Source organism: Mustela erminea, chromosome 2 (genome assembly GCF_009829155.1).
Source record: "Mustela erminea isolate mMusErm1 chromosome 2, mMusErm1.Pri, whole genome shotgun sequence".
NCBI classification, from domain to species: domain Eukaryota; kingdom Metazoa; phylum Chordata; class Mammalia; order Carnivora; family Mustelidae; genus Mustela; species Mustela erminea.
In genome coordinates, this window is record NC_045615.1 from 47,358,190 (window position 1) to 47,381,378 (window position 23,189).

At 41.5% G+C, this 23,189-nt stretch overlaps 1 protein-coding gene across 2 annotated transcripts in view; it reads right to left on the minus strand.

The window, feature by feature from the left end:
• Positions 1-23,189, minus strand: part of ABCG2 (ATP binding cassette subfamily G member 2 (Junior blood group)) — a 159,465-nt gene that overhangs the window by 101,863 nt on the left and 34,413 nt on the right. The window lies entirely within an intron of this gene.

Genomic DNA, 23,189 nt, shown 5'->3' on the forward strand with positions numbered 1-23,189 from the left:
TCTTAGTAACTTCTTGAGTGTGGTAGACTTTGGAACATGTACATTTTTTGCTTGTAATGTTATCCTGTGGTAGGGTTTTGGCAGGTACCCACTGCCCTATTTTATTTTGAGTCTAAGTTAAATGTTTTCTGACAAGAGATACATGCACTGAACCCTTTCCACTGCAAATCAAGATGTGGTAAAACAAAAGGATCAAGACAAATGAGATCTAATACTACTGTCAGTTTATGTCCACTGTGTTTTATACAGTATCTTTTTGTTCACTTTGGAAATTTTTACTAAAAATTGCAAAAAATAAAGTATTGTGCAAAATGTCTGTACTGTCACAAATGACAGTACAGACAAAGGGCTGATATCCAAGATCTATAAAGAACCCCCCCTAGGGGCGCCTGGGTGGCTCAGTGGGTTAAGCCTCTGCCTTCGGCTCAGGTCATGATCCCAGGGTGTTGGGATCGAGCCCCGCGTCGGGCTCTCTGCTCAGCGGGGAGCCTGCTACCTCCTCTCTCTCTGCCTGCCTCTCTGCCTCCTTGTGATCTCTCTCTCTGTCCAATAATAAATAAAATCTTTAAGAAAACCTTTAAAAAAAAAAACCCTCAAACTCAACACACACAAAACAGATAATCACATCAAAAAATGGGCAGAAGACATGAACAGACACTTCTCCAAAGAAGACATACAAATGGCTAAGAGACACATGAAAAATGTTCATCATCACTAGCAATCAGGAAGATTCAAATCAAAATCCCATTGAGATACCACCCTACACCAGTTAGAATGGCCAAAATGGTCAAAATTAACAAGACAGTAAACAACATGTGTTGGAGAGGATGTGGAGAAAGTGGGGAGAAATGCACCAACTTGCCTTCCCACTCTTGGTGGGAAGGCAAGTTGGTGCAGCCACTTTGGGGAACAGTGTGGAGAATCCTCAAGAAATTAAAAATAGAGCTTCCCTATGACCCTGCAATTGCACTACTGGGTATTTACCCCAAAGATACTGATGTAGTGAAAAGAAGGGCCATCTGTACCCCAATTGTCATAGCAGCAATGGCCATAGTCTCCAAACTGTGGAAAGAACCAAGATGCCCTTCAATGGACGAATGGGTAAGGAAGATGTGGTCCACATACACTATGGAGTATTATGCCTCCATCAAAAAAGATGAATACTCAACTTTTGTATTAACATGGACGGGACTGGAAGAGATTATGCTGAGTGAAATAAGTCAAGCAGAGAGAGTCAATTATCATATGGCTTCACTTACTTCTGGAGCACAAGGAATAACACGGAGGAGATTGGGATATGGAGGGTAGAAGTGAGTTGCTTCTTTTTTAAAGTGTAGTATAGAAGAATAATTTAATATCCAGAATTTATAAGGAATACTTACAACTCAATATAAAAAACAAAAAACAAACAAACAAAAACCCTGGTTTTAAAAACGGGCAAAAGAGGGTGCCTGGATGGCTCAGTCGGTTGCACGTCTGCCTTTAGCAGACAAATTGGATTCCCTGCTCAGCAGGGAGTCTGCTCATGCTCTGTCTCTCGCTTTCTCTCTCCCAAATAAATAAATAAAATCTTTTTTTAAAATGGGCTAAAGGGCGCCTAGGTGGCTCAATAGATTAAGCCTCTGCCTTCGGCTCAGGTCATGATCTCAGGGTCCTGGGATCGAGCCCTGCATTGGGCTTTCTGCTTGGCAGGGAGCCTGCTTCCTCTCTCTCTGCCTGCCTCTCTGCCTACTTGTGATCTTTCTCTGTCAAATAAATAAATAAAATCTTTTTTTTTTTTTAAAGGGCTAAAGATTTATGTAGACATTGCAGTAAAAATATCTGAATGACCAATAAGCACATGAAAAGATGTTCAACATCATTAGTCATCACGGAAATACGAATTAAAGTCACAATGAGATCCCACTGCATACAGCAGAAATGTCTATAATCAAAAAGACACAATTAACAAGTGTTAGTGAGAGAAAGTAGAAAAACTGAAATCCTCAAACACTGCTGGTGGGAATGTAAAATGGTACAATTACTTTGGATAAATAGTTTGGAAGTTTCTCAAAAAGTGAAAGATAAATTTACCATAACTCAGCAACTTCTCTCTTAGGAATCTATGCAAAGGAAATAATAACATATATTCACACAAAACCTGTAAACAGGGGGATTATTCACAATACCCCCAAATTGGAAACAACCCGAATGTCTGTCAACTGGCAAGAAGACAGACAAAATTTGGTACATCCATCCAATAGAATACTGTTCAGGAATAAAAATGAATGATTCATGCTATAAGACAGATGGACCTCAAAAACATGCTCAGTGAAAGACGCCAGGCAAAAAAAAGATTCCATTTAGCAAAATGCCTAGAGAAGGCAAAGGTATAAAGTCAGAAAGCAGGTTAGTGGTTGTCTGGGGCTTGGGGTGGGAAAGGGGAATGACTGCAAATCGGCTTGAGGAATTTTTAAAAAATATACTTCCTATAATGCCTTCAGCATTTTCAGTTACATCTTCTGTGTATTGGCTCAAAAGAGCTCAGCCATATGCTCGCATCAGTCCATGGTCCAATCCGATATTTGTCTCCACCTCCAAACTAGATTTGGACTATGCCAGTGGGATACTCTAGGAACCACGCTAACCTGTGCCCCATTGTCACTAAGGACTGATGGTACTGACAACTTTAAGTTCCATCAAGTTCCCAACAAACTTTGATCAGTGTCAGCTAGAGAAGGGGGGTTGAATCCCTGACCTAGGTCCGTTCATTCTTTTTTTTTTTTTTCTTTTTAGCCTTTGTTAGCATTAAGAACCCCCCCGCCTCCATGTGGCTTCAAGCTACCAGACACAGCACCCACTCCCATCTAGTCTCCCCGATAGATAACCTTCATCTTCTTAGCTCTCCTGTGAAGAATTTGACCCTCCTGATAACAGACTCCCTTGGGAGCTTTCCTTTCTCCAGAACTTTGCAGTAGCCTGACTGCACCACATCACTGAAAGTAGTTGCTCCTGTCTTGTTTTCAGCTGCATTTATCTGCTTACGTCAATAATCAATATCCACTGTTTATCAAGGTCAATAGTTGGGCAGAAGCTCTGGGTCCTCGTTAAGTGGTAATGCCACATACCAACCTTCCCTAAGTAACCTGTGTGGTCCCTGTCTTAATTGCTCCTGCGGTGATGATGCCATCAGCATCACCCATCAGCATTGCCCACCCCTGAGGGGCGGGGGGGCAGTCCTGGTGTTTGCAGATGCAGCGGTGGGGGTGGCTCACAAGGTTTCAAAGTTTCCAGGTCTTCCTCCATCTAAATGGCAGCATGGAAAAGGTACTTAGTGTGAAGGCCAACGGGAGGTGGGGAGGAGACAAAGCTTGACGGTGTGCAAGGGGCCTAAAGACCTGGGGATAGAGGGTTTGCCCTGTGGCCCCTTCAGCAAAGCAGATGTCATGGACTTGACCAGGGCTGTCTGGCCTCACCAGAGCTGCGTCAGAGTGTGCCAGCCTGCGAGTCTCAGAGATCTGAACCTGGGTTAAGCACACAACCTCAGGCTCCTGGGCCCAGGCTGGCCCCCTGCCCTCAGGCCCTCCATGTTGGCTAAGGCCCCTGGGGGGCAGAGCTGAGGGCATGAATGTTTGGGGGACAACACAAGGAATAGAGCTTGTGGCTGGGCCAGCATTAAGTCAGGGGCACATTAAGAATCTAGGCCTGTTTGTTCCGAAAGGATAAAGGATTAGGTAGGAGGTGGTATCGAACGTGTGACAGCAGTCCACACTGCACAGATCTCAGCAAGAGGGTCTTTCCTCTTGGTCCCCCTATTCAGCAATATGGTCTTGTAACATGGAGTCAGCTATGGAGAACTGTGTGATCTCCACTCCTGGCCCTCCCAGACAATTGGCAGGTCTCCCTCATTTGCTAATTGAGCAAGAAGCTTCTACTTAAACCTATCCATATGACTTCTTTACTAGTAGGCCATGGTACATTTCAATATAACCAGCTCCCCATTGTCACCAAACACTTTATGAATAAGGTCTACTACTCTTATAGTGCTTTTCCATACTTGGCTTAGTGAACATACCAGACAGATGTCACCTGCATTTTTCTGAAAGAGCCTTGTCACCTTAACAGCTCCACAAAAGGAGAATTTTAAATCCCAGGAAGTCAGTCTGCCAAAAGTCCTGGATAGTGTTGCCTCTTTTGCTGAGGGACAAATAGACCAACTTTTCCAGCAGTTTCAAAGGAGCAACAAGGGTTCTCTCAGAAACAAACACTATGAGAGTTTGTGAAAGACAACAATTATTCTTTGACTACACATGGGATTCTGTGTGTGAAACCACTAGCAGAAGTTTCAGTATCAAAACTGGCAAGTATGTCCTCCTTTGGGATTGTAAGTCTCCCTTCTGGTAGGCATCAAAGGCCATAGACAATGTCACCTGCAACTTGCCAATCAATAAGATTTCGTTAGATGTTGAAAATGCTGGACATCAGAAGAATGGTCCTCTGATACCACAGGAACATTCCATTTCACCATGTAACACGCTTCAGCACCAATTATACATTATTACACAGTGCATAAATGAATTTGCTCACAGGCCTCCCAGTGACAAAATCACTTCTAGCTTTTACCTCTCACTACAAGTTCTATAGCTATATTGGACACTTTTTTATGATTTTATTTATTTGTCAGAGAGAGAGTGTGCACAGCAGGCGGAAATGGCAGAGGGAGAGGGAGAAGTGGACTCCCCACTGAGCAAGGATCCCAATGCAGAACTCGATCCCAGGACCCCAGCATCATGACCTGAGCTGAAGGCAGACATTTAATGACTGAGCCACCCAGGCATCCCTATAGTGGTCACTTTTATAGGAACACAGACCATGGATACTTTTACCCAGACACTAGCACATCAGCTTCCAGGAGACCAACTACCCTTTTCACTGGAAGGTTGGGAAATAAGGGAAGGGAGGGAGTACAGGAGGTTTAACTGGCACCAGGAAGCATAGAACTGCAGCTAGGTTTCTGAGGTGATAGGAAGATTCCAAAACTGGATTAGTAATGGTTACACAAGTCTATAAATTTACTAAATTCATTGGATTTTACAGTTAGAATTTATGGTATCTAAATTTCAACAAAGCAATTTTTTAAAAAGCCAATAAATGCGTTTATCCTAAATATAAAGATAAGTATTTCCTTATTTATTTAAAACATTTAAGAAAGTGTACAAAAATATGCAGTGCTCTTTCATCCGCTCTCTACCAAAGTTTGACAAGTTGGAAGCCCTTGTGCTAACTTATGGGTGCTTATGTATATTTCAGAATACATCCTCTCTTGTCATCTGTTTAATCAAAGAAAAATCATAAAATTATTAAGATGGCCCAAACAATACAAAAACCTGAAATCATTTCTCACTACTTGTCTGCAAATCTTATTTTTCTCAATACGTACAACCAAAACAAGTGCAGAAATAGGTTTATTTCAGAGGCTTTCTGCAACCATAACAGATTTTATTTGGGGCACTTGGGTGGCTCAGTGGGTTAAAGCCTCTGCCTTCAGCTCAGGTCGTGATCCCAGGGTCCTGAGATCGAGCCCCACATCAGGCTCTCTTCTCTGCACGGAGCCTGCTTTCTCCTCTCTCTCTCTGCCTGCCTCTCTGTCTACTTGTGAATAAATAAAATCTTTTGAAAAGAAAAAAGATTTTATTTATTTATTTGTCATAGAGACAGAGATAGAGAGAGAAAACACAAGCAGGGAAGGCAGCAGGAAGAGGGAGAAGTAAGCTCCTCATTGAGCAAGGAGCTTGATGCAGGGCTCAATCCCAGGACCCTGGGCTCATGACCTGAGCCAAAGGCAGAGGCTTAACTGACTAAGCCACTCAGGTGTGCCCAGATCATTAATTTAAAACAACTTATGATTAATACAGTAAGCGTTTTTTTTTTTTTTTTAAGATTTAATTTATTTTAGAGAGTGTATGTGAGCAGGGAGAGGGATAGAGGGAGAGGAAGAGAACCTGAAGCAGACTGTGTGCTGAACACAAGGCCCAATGTGGGGTTTGATCCCATGAAGTGTTTGGTAATTGGTAAGTGTTCTCATGAAGAAAGTAAACCTGATCGGGCACCTGGGTGACTCAGTTGGTTAAGCATCTGCCTTTGGCTCAGGTCATGATACCAGGGTCCTGGGATCAAGCCCTGCATTGGTCTTCCCTGCTCAGCGAAGAGTCTGCTTCTCCCTCCCCTCTGTTGCTCCCCCTGCTTATGCTCTTTCTCTCTCTCTCTGCCTCTCTGTCTCTCTCAAACAAATAAATAAAATATTTTTAAAAATAAAACTAAGGGATGCCTGGGTGGTTCAGTTGGTTAAGCCACTGCCTTCGGCTCAGGTCATGATCCTGGAGTCCTGGGATCGAGTCCCACATGGGGCTCCCTGCTCGGCAGAGAGTCTGCTTCTCCCTCTGATCTCTCTCCTCTCATGCTTTCTTTCTCTCTCTCAAATAAATAAATAAAATCTTTAAAAAAAATAAAATAAAAGTAAAGTAAACCTGAAAGAATAGATAGATAATGTAAACAGATGAAAATTCTAGGAATCAAAAAAAAAAATGTTAGGACATAAAAACACTGTAAGAGAAATGAAGAATGCCTTTCATGGGCTCATTGGTAGACTGAACAGAACTGAGGAAAGAATATCTTGATCTTAAGAATATGTCAGTGGAGGGGTGCCTGGGTGGCTCAGTGGGTTAAAGCCTCTGCCTTCGGTTCAGGTCATGATCCCAGGGTCCTGGGATCAAGCCCCACATCAGGCTCTCTGCTCAGCGGGGAGCCTACTTCCCCCCACCCCCTGCCTGCCTCTCTGCCTACTTGTGATCTCTGTCTGTCAAATAAATAAATAAGATCTTAAAAAAAATAATAAATAAGAATATGTCAATGGGAACTGGAAGTAAAGAGAAAAAAGACTGAAGGAAAAAAAGGGAACAGAATATCCAAGAACTGTGGTACATATATAAAACACACAGCATACACATGATAAGAATACCATAGGAGAAGAAAGAGACAAAGATACAAAAGCAATACTTGAAGCAATAATGACTGAGAATGTCCCCCAAATTAATTTTTTGTCTGCTACAACAAATTACTACAGACTGGTTTATTTCTAGAGTTTTGGAGGCAGAGAAATACAAGATCAAGGTGCAGGCAGATTTGGTTCCAGTGAGAGCCAGCATCCTGGTTTGTAGACGGCTGTCTCCTTACTGCATCCTCACAAAGTCAGAGCAAGCTCTCATGTACCTTTTCATAAAAGCACTAATTCCCATTCATAAAGGTTCTACTCTTGTGACCTAATCACCTCCCAAAGACCCCCCACCTCTTAATAATGAGGGGAATGCAAACATTCAGCATATAACACCACAAAACCACAAGAAACTCAGAGAACACCAGGCAAGATAAATGCCAAATAAATTACACTAAGCATATCATATTCAAGCTGCAGAAAATAAAAGTCTTGTGAGAAAAAGTCTTATAAAAATAAAAGACAAAAGAAAAAGACAGAAGGAAAAAGCTATAGATAGAGGACCAAAGATAAAAACTACATCTATCTTCTCTAAAACGATGCAAACAAGAAGGGAGTGGAGGGAAATATTTAAAGTATTGAGAGAAAGGAACCTGGGTGGTTCAGTTAGTTAAGTGTCTGCCTTCAGGTCAGGTCATGATCCCAGAATCCCAGGATGGAGCCCCACATCAGGCTCCCTGCTCAGCAAGGAGTCTGCTTCTTTCTCTCTCTCTCTGCTCCTCCCCCTGCTCCTTCTCTCTCTCCTTCACTCTCTCTCAAATAAATACAATCTTAAAAAAAAAAAATTATCGAGAGAGAAAACCCAAAACATTAACCTAGAATTCTATATCCTATTAAATCATCCTTCAAAAGTGAACAAGAAATATTTTCTCAAACAAACATTGAGGGAATTTGTTGCCTGTTTACCTTCCTTGCAAGAAATGTTAAGAGAAGTTCTTTAGAGAAAAGGAAATTGATATAGGTCAGAAATTTGAAGGCAACCTCTAAAAAAAGTAAAAAGAAAAAAAAAAGACATAATTTATATATTAACAAAGGAGAGAAAATAGAATCATATAAAATGCCTAATTGAAACCATAAATGTCATAACTGGTAAGGGGGAGAAAGGTGGAAGACAAAAACAGGAACAAAGAACAAAGCAATAGGGGCACGTAGGTGGCTGAGTTGGTTAAGTGTTGTATTCATAGTATGGTGCTGGCACAAAAACAGACACATAGATCAATGGAACAGAATAGAGAGCCCAGAAATAGACCCTCAACTCTATGGTCAACTAATCTTCGACAAAGTAGGAAAGAATGTCCAATGGAAAAAAGACAGTCTGTTCAACAAAATGGTGTTGGGAAAATTGGACAGCCACTGGCAGAAAAATGAAACTGGACCATTTCCTTATACCACACATGAAAATAGACTCAAAATGGATGAAGGACCTCGATGTGAGAAAGGAGTCCATCAAAATACTTGAAGAAAACACAGGCAGCAACCTCTTCAACCTCAGCCGCAGCAACATCTTCCTAGAAACATCGCCAAAGGCAAGGGAAGCAAGGGCAAAAATGAACTATTGGGACTTCATCAAGATCAAAAGCTTTTGCACGGCAAAGGAAACAGTTAACAAAACCAAAAGACAACTGACAGAACGGGAAAAGATATTTGCAAATGACATATCAGATAAAGGGCTAGTATCGAAAATCTATAAAAAGCTTATCAAACTCAACACCCAAAGAACAAATAATCCAATCAAAAAAATGGGCAGAGGACATGAACAGACATTTCTGTAAAGAAGACATCCAGATGGCCAACAGACGCATGAAAAAGTGCTCCACATCACTCAGCATCAGGGAAGTACAACTAAAAACCACAATGAGATACCACCTCACACCAGGCAGAATGGCTAAAATTAACAAGTCAGCAAATAACAGATGCTGGCGAGGATGCAGAGAAAGGCGAACCCTCCTACACTGTTGGTGGGAATGCAAGATGGTGCAGCTACTCTGGAAAACAGCAGGGAGGTTCCTCAAAAAGTTGAAAATAGAGCTACCCTATGACCCAGCAGTTGCAATACTGGGTATTTACCCTAAAGATACAAACATAGGGATCCAAAGGGACACATGCACTTGAATGTTTATAGTAGCAATGTCCACAATAGCCAAACTATGGAAAGAACCTAGATGTCCATCAACAGATGAATGGATAAAAAAGATGTGGTATATATATACAATGGAATACTATGTAGCCATTAAAAGAAATGAAATCTTGCCATTTGCGATGATGTGGATGGAACTAGAGGGTATTATGCTTAGCAAAATAAGTCAATCGGAGAAAGACAATTATCATATGATCTCCCTGATATGAGGAAGTGGAGATGCAATGTGGGGGGTTTGGGTGGTAGGAAAAGAATAAATGAAACAATATGAAATCAGGAGGGAGACAAACCATAAGAGACTCTTAATCTCACAAAACAAACTGAGGGTTGCCAGGGGAGGAGGGTAGGGAGAGGGTGGTGTGGTTATGGACATTGGGGAGGGTATGTGCTATGGTGAGAGCTGTTAAGTGTATAAACCTGGCGATTCACAGACCTATACCCCTGGGGCTAATAATACATTATATGTTTACAAGAAAAATTTAAGGGCGCCTGGGTGGCTCAGTGGGTTAAAGCCGCTGCCTTCGGCTCAGATCATGGTCTCAGGGTCCTGGGATCGAGTCCCACATCGGGCTCTCTGCTCAGCAGGGAGCCTGCTTCTCCCTGCCCCCCGCCGTCTCTCTCTGCCTGCCTCTCCATCTACTTGTGATCTCTCTCTGTCAAATAAATAAATAAAATCTTTAAAAAAAAATTTTAAAATTATATTAAAAAAAAAGTGTTGCATTCAGCTCAGGTCATGATCCCAGGTTCCTGGGATTAAGCCCCTCTAGGGCTCCCTGCTCAGCAGGGAGCCTACTTCCTTCTTCCTCTGCCCCTCCCCCTGCTCATGTTTTCTTTCTCATTCTCTCTTTCAAATAAATATATAAAATATTTTTTAAAAAAGGAAAGAGGCAATAAAGATAAGACAATAACAAGTTATACATTAATCCAAATACAACAATAAAATAATCATTTTAATCATCAATGGCCCAAATATAATAATTAAAAGATAAAAATAGTCAAACTGGGTCAAAAGAACTACACAGTGTCTTTTTAAAAAACCCACATTATTTTTATTTATTTTTATTTTTTAAAGATGTTATTTATTTATTTGTCAGAAAGAGAGAGCAGGAGCAGGGGGAGTGGAGCACAGAGGGAGTAGCAGGCTCTCTGCTGAGTAAGAAGCCTGATGTGGGACTCAACCTCAGGACCCTGGGATCATGACCTGAGCCAAAGGCAGAGGCCCAACCGACTAAGCCACCCAGGTATCCCCAAAACCCCACTTTAAATATAAACACACATATAGATTGAAAATAAATGGACAAAGAAAGATATATCATGCTAACACTAATCAAAAGACAGATTACTTATATTGATTTCAGACAGAGCAGCATTCAAAACAAGGAACATTATAAGAATAAAGAAGGGGCATTAAATAATGATAAAGGGGTCAATTCTCCAAGAAGACATAATAATCTTTAATGAGTAGGTACCTAACAACAGAGCATTAAATATATGAGGAAAAACTGATAGAACTGCAAGGAGAAGCAGAGGAATCTACAATTCTAGTTAGAGACCGTAATACCCTTCTATCAGAAATAGACACATTCACCACATAGAAAATAAGAACATAGTTGAACTCAACAACGTCATCAATCAACAGGGTAGTTTATACATCTATAAACTACTTCTTCCAAAAACAGCAGATTACACATTCTTCTAAGACTCACATAGAACAAACACCAAGTTAGACCACATCTTTAAAAATTTTCAAAGAAAAAGGTCATAAAATGCAATGCATGCTCTCAAATCATAATGGATTTAAACTAGAAATTAATAAAGATAAATGGAAAATCCCAAAATATTTGAAGATTAAATATACTTTCAAATTACACATGAGCCAAAGAAGAAATCTCAAGAGAAATTTTATAACATTTTGAGCTAAAGGAAAATGAAAATACATTTTATAAAAACATGTCGAATGTAGCAAAAGCAATACTGAGATGAAAATTTCCAGCACTAAATGCATATATTAAAAAAGAAAGGGGCGCCTGGGTGGCTCAGTGGATTGAGCCGCTGCCTTCGGCTCAGGTCATGATCTCAGTGTCCTGGGATCGAGCCCCGCATCGGGCTCTTTGCTCAGCGGGAGCCTGCTTCTCTCTCTCTCTCTCTGCCTGACTCTCCACCGACTTGTGATCTCTCTGTCAAATAAATAAATAAAATCTTTAAAAAAAAAAAAAAAAAAGAACTAAAATCAGTCATCTGGGTTTCAACTTCAGGAAACTCAAAAAAAAGAGAGAAAACTAATGCAAAGTTAGCAAAAAAAGAGAAATAATGAAATTATAGCACAAATAATGAAACTGAGAACAGGAAATTGACAGAGAAAATTATTGAAGGACAGAAAGTTGCTTCTTTCATTTATTTATTTATTTATTTATTTATTTATTTTAAGATTTTATTTATATATTTGACAGAGAGAGATCACAAGTAGGCAGAGAGGCAGGCAGAGAGAGAGAGAGGAGGAAGCAGGCTCCCTGCTGAGCAGAGAGCCCGATGCGGGACTTGATCCCAGGACCCTGAGATCATGACCTGAGCTGAAGGCAGCGGCTTAACCCACTGAGCCACCCAGGTGCCCCAAAAGTTGCTTCTTTTAAAAGAATAACAGAGTTGATAAGCTTCTAGATAAGCTAAGAAATAAAAATAAAGAGAAATTATACAATGTTAATACTGATATTAATATATCAAAAGGAATGTATGAACATTACAACATATCCTATGGACATTAAGGAAATAAGAAAAGATAGCATAAACAACTTGTGCCAACAATTTGATAATCTAGATGAAATATAACAATTCCTTGAATGACACAATCTTCCAAATCTCACACAGGAAGAAACAGAAAATCTAAAATAGGCTTATATCTTTAGAGACTTTAAATCAATAACTAATAACTTACCAAAGTAGAAAGCACTAGGCCCAGATGGGTTCACTGGGTAATTCCACAAAACATTTAAGGAAGAAATTATATCCATTCCCCACAATCTCTTTCAAAAGATAGAAGCCAAGAGAATAGAGTTGACCCTTGAACAACATGGGTTTGAACTGCAGGGGTCTACTTGTACATGGATTATTTTTAATAAATACAGCACAATAATTGTATCTTTTCTTCCTTATGATTTTTCTTTCCTTCTTTAAAAAGATTTTATGTATTTATTTGACAGAGGGAGATAGCAAGAGAGGGAATACAAACAGGGGGAATGGGAGAGAGAGAAGCAGGCTTCCCACTGAGCAGGAAACCCAATGCAGGGCTCTATCTCAGGACGCTGGGATCATGAACTGAGCTGAAGGCAGATGCTTAATGACTAAACCACACAGGTGCACCCCTTACGATTTTCTTTTTTCTTTCTTTTTTTTTTTTAATTTTATTTATTTATTTGACAGACAGAGATCACAAGTAGGCAGAGAGGCAGGCAGAGAGAGAGGAGGAAACAGGCTCTGCACTGTGCAGAAAGTTCAATGTGGGGCTCAATCCCAGGACTCTGAGATCATGACCTGAGCCGAAGGCAGAGGCTTTAACCCACTGAGCCACCCAGGCGCCCCTCCTTACGATTTTCTTAATAATATTTTCTTCTCTAGCTTACTTTACTGTAAGAATACAGTATAAAATGTTATCAGTAAGGCTTCCAGTCAACAATAGGCTATTAGTAGTTAAGTTTTTAAGAGTCAAAAGTTATATGCAGATTTTCAACTGTGCAGAAAGTAGGCATCCCTTGGCCTGTGTTGTTCAAGAGTCAAATATACTTCCTAACTCAGTCCATGAGGCCAACATTACCCTATGACCAAAACCAGAAAAAGACATTACAAGAAAACATTGAAAGAAAAGACAAAACAAGAAAAAAAAAAAAAGAGCAATATCTCTCATGAGTATAGATGCAAAAACCTTCAACAAAGTATAACAAAATGAAACCAACAATGTATAAACATGTATATAAAGAATATATATATTTGGATAATATCATCTAGCTATCAACAAACTAAAGAGGAAAAGTCACAATCACATCAATAGAGACACAAAAAGCTTTCAAGAAAATCCAACACCCATTCATGATTACAAACTCTCGGCAACCTAGGAATACAGAACTCCCTCAATTTGGTTAAAAAAAAAAATCCACAAAAGTCTATAGCTAATCTTACACTTAATCTTGAAAAACTAGAAGCCTTCTCACTAGGATCAGGAACTAAGCAAGGATGTCCCCTTTTACCACTGCTTTTCATCTTAAAACCCAACAATAAGAAAACAAACAACCCAATTAGAAAATGGGCCAAAGACCTTGATACCACACAAAGAAGACATGAAGATGGCAAATAAGCATATGAAAAGATACTCCACATTATATGTCTTTATGGTATTGTAAATTAAAACAAGAATAAGACACCATTACACACCTATTAGAAAGGTCAGAATCTAAAATGCAGATGACGCCAATGTTCTCATTCATTGTTACTAGGACTGCAAATTGGCATAGCCACCTTTGAAAAACAGTGGCAGTTTCTTACAAAACTAAACATACTCTTACCACAGGTCCAGTAAATCATGTTCCTTGACATTCACCTTAATGAGCCAAAAACATATAAGCTCACAAAAATGTGAACACAGAAATTTGTAGCAGCTCTATTTGCAATGTGTAAACTTAGAAGCCTCCACCAAGATGTCCTTCAGTAGGTTGAATGGATGAATAAACTGTGGTACATCCAGACAATGACATATTTTTTAGGACTAAAAAGAAATGAGCTATCAAGCCAGGAAAAGATGTGGAGGAGACTTAAATGCCTCTTACCAAGTAAAGAAAAAGCCAATCTGGAAAGGCTACGTACTGTATGATTCCAACTATATGACATTCAGGAGAAGGCAAAACTGTGCAGACAGTTAAAAGATGAGTGATTGGCAGAGGGAGGGGATAGGGAGGGAAATAGTTAAGGTGCAGAGAATTTTTAGGGCAGTGAAACCCTTCTGCATGATACTATAATGGTGGATACATGTCACTTTCAACACCAAGAGTGAACCCTAAAATACCCTCAGGACTTTGCATGATAAGTGATAATGCTACCAAGGCCCATCCATCACTTAAAGAAATGTGCCACTCTGGATGGGCATATCACTAGGACAGGAGGCAGTGCCCATGTGGAGGCAGGGGTTATATGTGGGAACACTCTGACCTCTGTCCCATTTTGCTGTGCATCTAAAACTGTTCCCCAAAAATGAAGCCTATTCAGAGGGAAAGTTAGACATACAGGCTTCTAATGAAAAGACACATGCAGGTAAACAAAATCACTAAAATGAATATGACACAGAAATTATCAGCAAGACTGGTAGGTTTCAGCTCTCAGTCCTACTCTGTCACAGTTTGTCACCTTGGTCAACTTCTTGGTTTCCTCATCTGTCAAAAAAGGGACACCCATCTCTTAGGTTGCTGGGAGCCCAACATAAGTTAAACCATATAAAGTGTTTAGAAAAGCATCTGGCAGGTAGTTAGTACACAATAAATGTGAGCTACTATTATTAATATTAAAAGAACAAAAAAATCAACACAATATTTTATAAAGTCCATCATGCCTGGAGATGTTATATCTGTTGGTTAGGGGGAAAACTACAGATTTTCTTAATACATCACAAGTGTGGGCCCTAAGATATGGTAGAAAAGAGCATATTATGACAAAATATGATCTAGAGACCAGAAAATTTCTTTTTTTTTCTAAGACTTTATTTATTTGACAGACAGAGATCACAAGTAGACAGAGAGGCAGGCAGACAGTGGGGCGGGGAAGCAGGCTTCCCACTGAGCAGAGAACCCAATGTGGGGCTTGATCCCAGGACCCTGGATCATGATCTGAGCTGAAGGTGGAGGCTTTAACCCACTGAGCCACCCAGGCACCCCAGAAAATTTATTTTGATATACTTATTTAAATAAGGCTATTTGGTGATACTGTTATAGTTTTAAGTAGAATTGTCCTTAAAATATGCAAAAACACCAAATATAGAATATTGAGCTTAAATTGAGGAGATCAAAGACTGAAAATTGAGGGAGATAAAGATTCTTGCATACCATGAGTCCAAATGAGGTTTTGCAAATAAAATGTTAAATCTCCTTAGACAGTTGTTTGTCAGGACTTATCTGCCACAAGACCTATTCTTTTTTTTCAAACTGAGTAATGTATTTTGTATACCCAATGTTAGACTACATTAAAACCCATTATTTTAGGTTTTTTTTGTTTCTTCTGGTACTTGTATTCTAGGGTTTCAGAAGGTACAGAAAAGGAAACAAGAGAGGCAACAAGGAAGTTCAGACAGGCAGGGCCGTGATCAGACAACAATTCAGACCCACAGTTCTTGGGTCTTGACCTGCATCAGAATCACCTGGAAGCTAACAAAAAACACGGAGGCCCTGCTTCTTGGAAGCAGGAAGAGGTCTAGGCCTTTGCTGTTTTTTGTTTTTTTTTAAGATTTTATTTATTTATCTGACAGAGAGACGACAAGCAGGCAGAGAGGCAGGCAGAGAGAGAGGAGGAAGCAGGATCCCCGCTGAGCAGAGAGCCCCATGCAGCGCTCGATCCCAGGACCCTGAGATCATGACCCAAGCCAAAGGCAGTGGCTTAACCCACTGAGCCACCCAGGCGCCCCTAGGCCTTTGCTGTTTTAACAGACTCTCAGGTGAGTGTGATCTGGACCCAGGTTTGATCTGGACCATCTGTCTAATATCCCTTGCTACTGAGAGGCCAGAGAAGAAAGAGCGCGGGCGTCACCTGGGAAGTGGGTTACAAATGCAGATTCTTGGGCTCGACCCTAGATCTGCAGAGTTAGAATCAGCATTTTCATCAAGCTCTTCAGGCTCAGTTGGTTAAGGGACGGCCTTTGGCTCAAGTCATGATTTTGGAGTCGCAGGGTCAATCCTGCATCAGGCTCTGTGCTCAGCCAGGAGTCTGCTTCTCCCTTGGACTCTCCCCATTCTTGTGCTCTCTCATTCTCTCCCTTTCAAATAAATAAACAAAATATTTTTTAAAAATCCTACAGTGACTTATGTGCAAATCAAGGATTGAGAACTTGTTCTCAACCCCTCTGCACTTTGGAATATCTTGGAAATTCTGGTTTAACCTACATAAGTTTGGCCTGGACTTTGGGGTTTTTTAAAGTTCCATAGGCTACTTAAAACTCAGCCAAATTTCAAAAGAGATTTTTTTTTAAGGCTTTATTTATTTGAGAGAACAAGCATGAGCAGGGGGAGGGACAGAGGGGCAAAAGGAGAAGGGCGGCTGGTTCCTAAAGAAGGCTGTAGTTAACAGATGGTAGGACTATTGCTTCAAAGTGGTTTAATTGTAGTCTTTCAAAACTGGAGCTCCAAAATAACTTGAGAGCTACACCTAAGAAACTTATTTATCCAGAGGCTTCCATCAAGGTTAAACAATAACCTTGTTGTTTAACCCTTAAACTGTCCCTGCCCCCCCCCTTCCCCCAGGGGACTTACTTAAAAACAAGTCCTGGAGACCAGCCCCAGGTAACAAAGCTCAGATACAAGGGTGGGTCAGGCCAGGTGGAGACATCCAATCAATGGGGGGTTGCATACTGTCTCCCTAGCTACCAAGGAGTATGGGCTCCGCTCTTTGGGAGCCTTTTGGGCACCAATTCTAACAAGGTGATAGGCTAAGTCAAATGTCTACTATAGGGTAAATTGTAATTCAATTGGTCACTTATGTGTGACCTAACATGACTGTGGAGTTTCCTCTGTGTGTTACAATCTCATTGGCCACCTGTGCCTGGCCAGGCCCAACCACATGGCCTTTGCCCTTAAAAGCTAGTCTGTGAAACAGAGAAAGGTGGCCCTCTCTTGTAAGAGGTTCAGCCCCAAACTTTTGGTTTGATTCTTGATGCTTGGCATGAAATAAAGCTTTGCTTGACCTTTGCTTTGTATCAGTCTCATTCCTTTAATCATGGACCCATTATTGGGGGCCGTATCATATGGGGGCTCTGCCAGGATTAAACGAGAACTGAGCCAGCATCTGAATTTCTGGAAAAAGCCTCCAGAGGTCTGTCGGTCTGGTTGATCTCCAGATTTTACTCTGTGGGATCCGGTCTGTCTGTTTGGTTGCAGAGCTCCAGGTATAGCCCACCAGGGGGAAGCTGGACACAGCCATGCTCCCTAGAGCTGGAGAGGATGGGGGATGCCCCTTCCCTCCACTGGTAGATCACCAGGGGGTTCGAGTCCCCCTAGACAGTTGGGGATTTAGAGTCCCCCTAGGTGGTCACAGTAAGGGGGCTCAAGTCTCCCTAGGTGGTCACCTCTGGTTCTAAACCGCTGGGCCTGTGGTTTTGTTTTGTCTTTTTGTTGTCTGTCCTGTTGTTCATTCTGTTTGCAGGGGATGGAGAAAATTCCCACCAGTAGCAGGTTCTGGGTAAGAACCACTGGGCCTGCGGTTGTCTTTGTCTTGTCTTTTTGCTGTCTGCTGTGCTGTTTGTTGTGTTTGAAGGAATGGGGCAAGCAGAGAGTAAGGGGACTCTGACTTTCATCTCTTTGTTCCTCCTAATAGATGTGGGGCTTCTCCCGCACTCATTTTGTGTGTTAAGGGCTATAACTGGAGCCAACTGGGGTTAGTTTAACTCGAGACAGAGACTTTAAGGAATATTCCCAAGCAGCTGCCAAAACAAACTTTGTTTCCGGGACATTCCTTGCCCTCTCTGGCCCGACGGGGACTGCCTAGCCCCTCCCCCGCTTGCTTTCGGGAAAGCATGGCGTCTGCTCCTCTCTTGGAGCTGTCTCTTGGAGCTGATGAGCCCTAGAACTAGGAACCCTTTCTCTGCATTCTGGTGGCACTTTGTTCTGTTCTTCACTGTCGGGAAACAAGAAGAGCACCCCCTGAACCTAACACACGTCCCCCCCACTCTGGGTCTTCCCACCCAGGTCTCGGGTAAACATTTGAAGTGGAGTGGGCCCAGGTGGAACGTAAATCAGTATTTGAACTAAGTTAAGTTTGTTGGGTTAATTAGGATAAACATGTCTTTTGAGTTAACAGTAGTAAATGTGAAACTTTAGAATTTTTACTTCAGGTCAAATAAGCTTGTGTTATTTGTTAAAATCTGTTGAAATCTGTTAGCAAAGAGATGACTAAACTGATGGTTAATTGTCTGTCTCGAAGTTTTAATGGGTAATTGTTAAAGTAGCTTTCAAAGTCTTCGGTAACCTGAAACTTTAAACCAAATGGGGTAAAATGCTAGAGTGCTGGTTGCTGGAACTAGGTTTGTGCTTTTGAAATCTGTTGATAAACATGTTTTGTGCTTAACTGATTGATAAATTTGCCATCTAAAGAATTCTGTTGTAACAGTTCACAACTGGTTTATATTAAATCTTCAGTAGAAGTTAAGGTATTTCTAAGAGTACAAAATTCTGCTAAGTAACTAAGATTGATGGAAATAAGGGAAGCAACTCTGTATGTAGAAAAGTAGGAGATAAGTAAAAGGAGAGGAAAATACCAGATGCCTGATCCTGTTTGAATAAGAAAGAAAGGAAAACAGCCCCAGGGCCACTGTCTGAGCTAAATCCATTTGTAAAAAATGGAAGGGGAGACTGATCGCCTCCCATTAGCCAGGGATACCCAGGAGGGGGTTGTCCAACCTGTTTGAATCTGAAGAATGCCTGACTGTGTGAATCTATCTGTATGGCTCCACCGCTTCAGCCACAGAGTCTGCGTGGGCTGCACCCTGAGTCTCGCAGGGCATCATATGGCATAACGGTCATCTACTCCACGGAGTAGCCTGGTCCGGGGCTTATACGGACAGACCTTAGCTAAGACGCTCCTAAGTTCCCACAAGGGACGCGAGCAGGACAGCATCTGAAGGATCCCCCTCCCTTTGTCTGCGAGGTCATTCACGATGGGAGGGAAACCCAGAAAACTCACTATCTTAAGACTGCATGCTTAAAAATAAAAAGGAAAGACAGTGGTATAAAAAACTGGTTTTCTGGGTGGCTCAGTGGGTTAAAGGCTCTGCCTTCTGCTCAGGTCATGATCCCAGGGTTCTGGGATCGAGCCCCACGTCGGGCGCTCTGCTCAGCGGGGAGCCTGCTTCCTCCTCTTTCTCTCTCTCTCTCTGCCTGCTTGTGATCTCTGTCAAATAAATAAATATTTAAAAAAAAAACAAAAACAAAAACAAAAAGCTAGTTTTCTCTCTGTTTAAAAGGGCAAAGTTTTCTTAGGTTAATAGATCTGCTAAAAAATGTAAATGGTTTTCTCCTTGCCTGCCCAGAGTTTTTAATGAGATCTCTTTAGCTCATAAGGCTTCTTCTTGATATGCTAAGTTGCTCAAGGGAGTACTGCTAAACCAGTGATAAACCTTGGGTTACATTTGGGTAAATGCCATAACTACTCTAGAGGTTCTATACATTTCCTAGAGTTTAATGTTTTGATAAGAGTCATCACTTGATATTTAACCATATCTATTCTGAGTTTTTGTCATTTGTAATTGTTTTAATTCTCTTGTAAGATGAATTCCGCCTTAAAGGAAATTCATATGGGAAGACTTTCAGGACAAATACAGGTCTTTGATACGTTAAAATCCTGGGAACTGAAATGAGTAAGAATTTACAGAAGTAAGGGCTGCATTCGGACTAAACCAGAATTAGTAACATGGGACTAGATGAATTGAAAGTTGTAATGTTGTGTTTCTTAATGTTTTGTCAACATGACTGACTGGTTCTGTACTGTTTGCTCCTCCAGACTAGGGAAACTTTTTCTTAAGTTATCTGTAATTTACAGAGATGTAAAAGTACTCATTTGTAAACAAATCAAGGCATTCAACTTTTCTCTCAATCTGAACCCTCTGAAACCAAAAGGTCTCAGTAAGTATTCTTTCTTCCTTGGCAATCAGTCATTTGCATAAGTTCAATAAGAATCTGTTCTCCTTGTAACAGGACACCATTGGAAACTCTGGTTATTTTACCAAGGCTTTGACTGGAATACCATATTTGAAAAGACTCAGATACGACCAGACAACTTGAAGGAACTAAGGTTGACTTTATAAAACCTAGAGCCATAAAGCCTTTTGGAACTGTTGGCCTGATACCTTGCTTACAGAGTTCCCAGCAGCCTCACCAGGTGAGTAAAGAATGTCATTTCCTGGTAGGAGCTGGAGGCTCAGTATACTCTGGGCACCTCAGGAAGAGTAATTCGCCCAAATCTGACAGGTATTGCAGGCATGTCCGACGGCAAGTACGTGGCTTGGCTTCTGGCCCGGAGAGACTACTAAAAGTTCAACCTAGAGATTCCTTATAAGAAGTTCCAGCAAAGCAGATTCTAAAAGACCCATATGATTACTTACTGTTCTTGCTGAGCTTATGTAAATAATTAGGCCAAGTTTGGTAAAACTGGACTTGTTTTTCAAATGAATTAGTCCTGATTTGGATATCTCTGGGAATGAAGGTTATTTTAGAGAGAAAAACTAGGTTTTAATAACACACCCTTATGGATGTTAAATTCTAGATTTGATTGTCTTTAAATATTTGTTTACCTAAACTAGATAACTTGAGGTAAACTTAAGAGAAGTTGCATGATAACTCATGTAGACGATCTTGCCTTTGCCAGTCAGTCAGCCCCACATATAAGGAGAAAACTTCAGAAAATTGAACGATTTGAAAGGGAAAATCTGACTGAGTTAGTGGGAATAATGGAAATAGCCGCTGAGGACTATGGGTCATGCTTGTGGGGGACGAGAACTCTCTTACAGACCCTGCAGGAAAAAGGGTAGCAGGTGTCAGCAATAAAAGCACAGCTTTGTCAGAGCCACACGACCAAAGCTTATGGATACTGTGGTTCGCAGAGACGGCACAACCTCTCTACGAACTGGCTAAGGAAAGACTCACTATGGTAGAGTGGACAGCTGAGGCAGAAGAAGCATTTTGGGAATTACAAACAGCCTTACTGAGTGCCCCAGTATTGGCCATCCCAGACGTTACCAAGCCCTTCCACTTGTATGTGAATAAAAAGGCAGGGGTGACTAAAGGAGTTTTGACTCAAACTCTGGGGCCTTGGCAAAGGCCAGTAGCCTATCTTGGCAAGAAGCTAGATCCAGTAGCATCTGGGTTCCCCCTTGTAACCTCATAATTGCTGTCATGGCCCCCCTGGTCAAGGATGCAAGTATATTTACAGAAATGGACTAAATTAGACTAAAAAGGGGATTGGGCTAAGACTAGAACAGGAAAGTTAATTCTTCCTCAAAAACTAGAAGAAATTAGTAAGCCAAATACATCAGGGCACTCATTTGGGGACACGCAAAGCTTAAAGAGCTTATGGACAAGCAGCTCCAGGTTTCTAAATTAGGGAGTTGGCTCAAGATGTGGTTGATAGATGTACTCAATGTCAGGTGGTAAATGAGGAAAGAACTGGAATGGGAAGAGGGAAAAGAGAAAGAGGTAAGGAACCAGGAATTTATTGGGAAATCGATTTTACAGAGATGAAATCAGGAAAATATGGGCACAAGTATATTTTAGTTTTTGTAGATAACTTTTCAGACTGGGTAAAGACTTTTCCGTCATGGCATAGTCAGTAGGATGGCAGGAGTGATAGCCAAAAAGCTACTAGAGGTTTGGGTTACCTCTTGCGCTGGGGTCAGAAAACAGCCCTGCATTTGTGAGTTCAGTCTCGCAGGCATTGGCCAAAGCTGTGGACACTAGTTGGGGGCTACATTGTGCTTACCGGCCCCAGAGTTCTGGCCAAGTAAAAAGAATGAATTGGACTCTTAAAGTGACCTTGACAAAGTTAATTCTGAAGACTGGTGGTGAATGGGTGGATCTCCTTCCCTTTGCCCTCCTCAGGGCATGATGTACACCCTTCCCTACTTAAATAAGGTGACCCCACTTGAAATAATGTTCAGGAGACACCCCACCCCTCTGCCCTTGATTACAAGAGGTTGCTATAGCAGAAATGACTGCTCAGTCTGTACTCCAGTCACTGCAGGCATTACGGTCTGTCTTAAAAAGAGCCCATTCAGGGATCCGGACTGCCCATGCAGAGACGGAGACGGAGGTGGAGCCACATCCTTACCAACCCAGGGACTTGGTTTGGATACACCGCCACCAAGTGGGAAACCCGGAGCCTCGCTGGAAGGGACCATTTACTGTCATCCTGACCACGCCCATGGCAATAAAAGTAGAAGGCATCAGGGCCTGGATTGATGCGGGTCACGCCAAATGAGCAGAGGACTTTTGAGAATGCCCCCCAGAGGTGGATGCTGCTGCCGTTGGACCCCGCCAATCGTGGACTAAAACTAAGACTTAAAAAACAATGAGTTCATTAAGTTCATTGTTTCCCCTGTAGTTAAGATATAGGTGGGAAGGGGGCGCCTGGGTGGCTCAGTGGGTTAAGCCTCTGCCTTCGGCTCAGGTCATGATCCCAGAGTCCTGGGATTGAGCCCTGCATCGGGCTCTCTGCTCAGTGGGAAGCCTGCTTCCCCTTCTTTCTCTGCCTGCCTCCCTGCCTACTTGTGATCTCTGTCTGTCAAATAAATAAATAAAGTCTTAAGAAAGAAAGAAAGAAAGAAATAGACAGGGAATCCAGGTCCTAAGCTGCTACAATATTTGTCAGCTAAAAACAAAAGCTGTTTGAGAATCCCACAAAACAGGAAGGCCAGTCTGGCCTGAACAATACTAGCCAGCCTCTGAAGAGTCCTGCCAATTCTTTGTTTTGTCTTTGCTTTCTTTAAAGCTGCTTCCTCTTTGGCCAGGAGTTACTCATCCTTTCCTAAAGCATATTTACCAGCAGTGACACATTAAAAAACATGCCAAAAAAAAAAAATTCCTGTAGTTGTTCCCTTCAGTTGCACTGGCAGAGAACTCGACTTCCTATCCTCTTTGCTGAAGCACAACCTGTTTGTGTCTCAGGCTCTTCCTTACAAAATGGTTGAAAAGTCTCCCAAAGACTCCAGCAGACTGCAACATTCCAGCTTATCAGAATATACATTATCCCGCTAGGTACGCGTTGCTTAACTCTTACTGCATTTATTTGGAA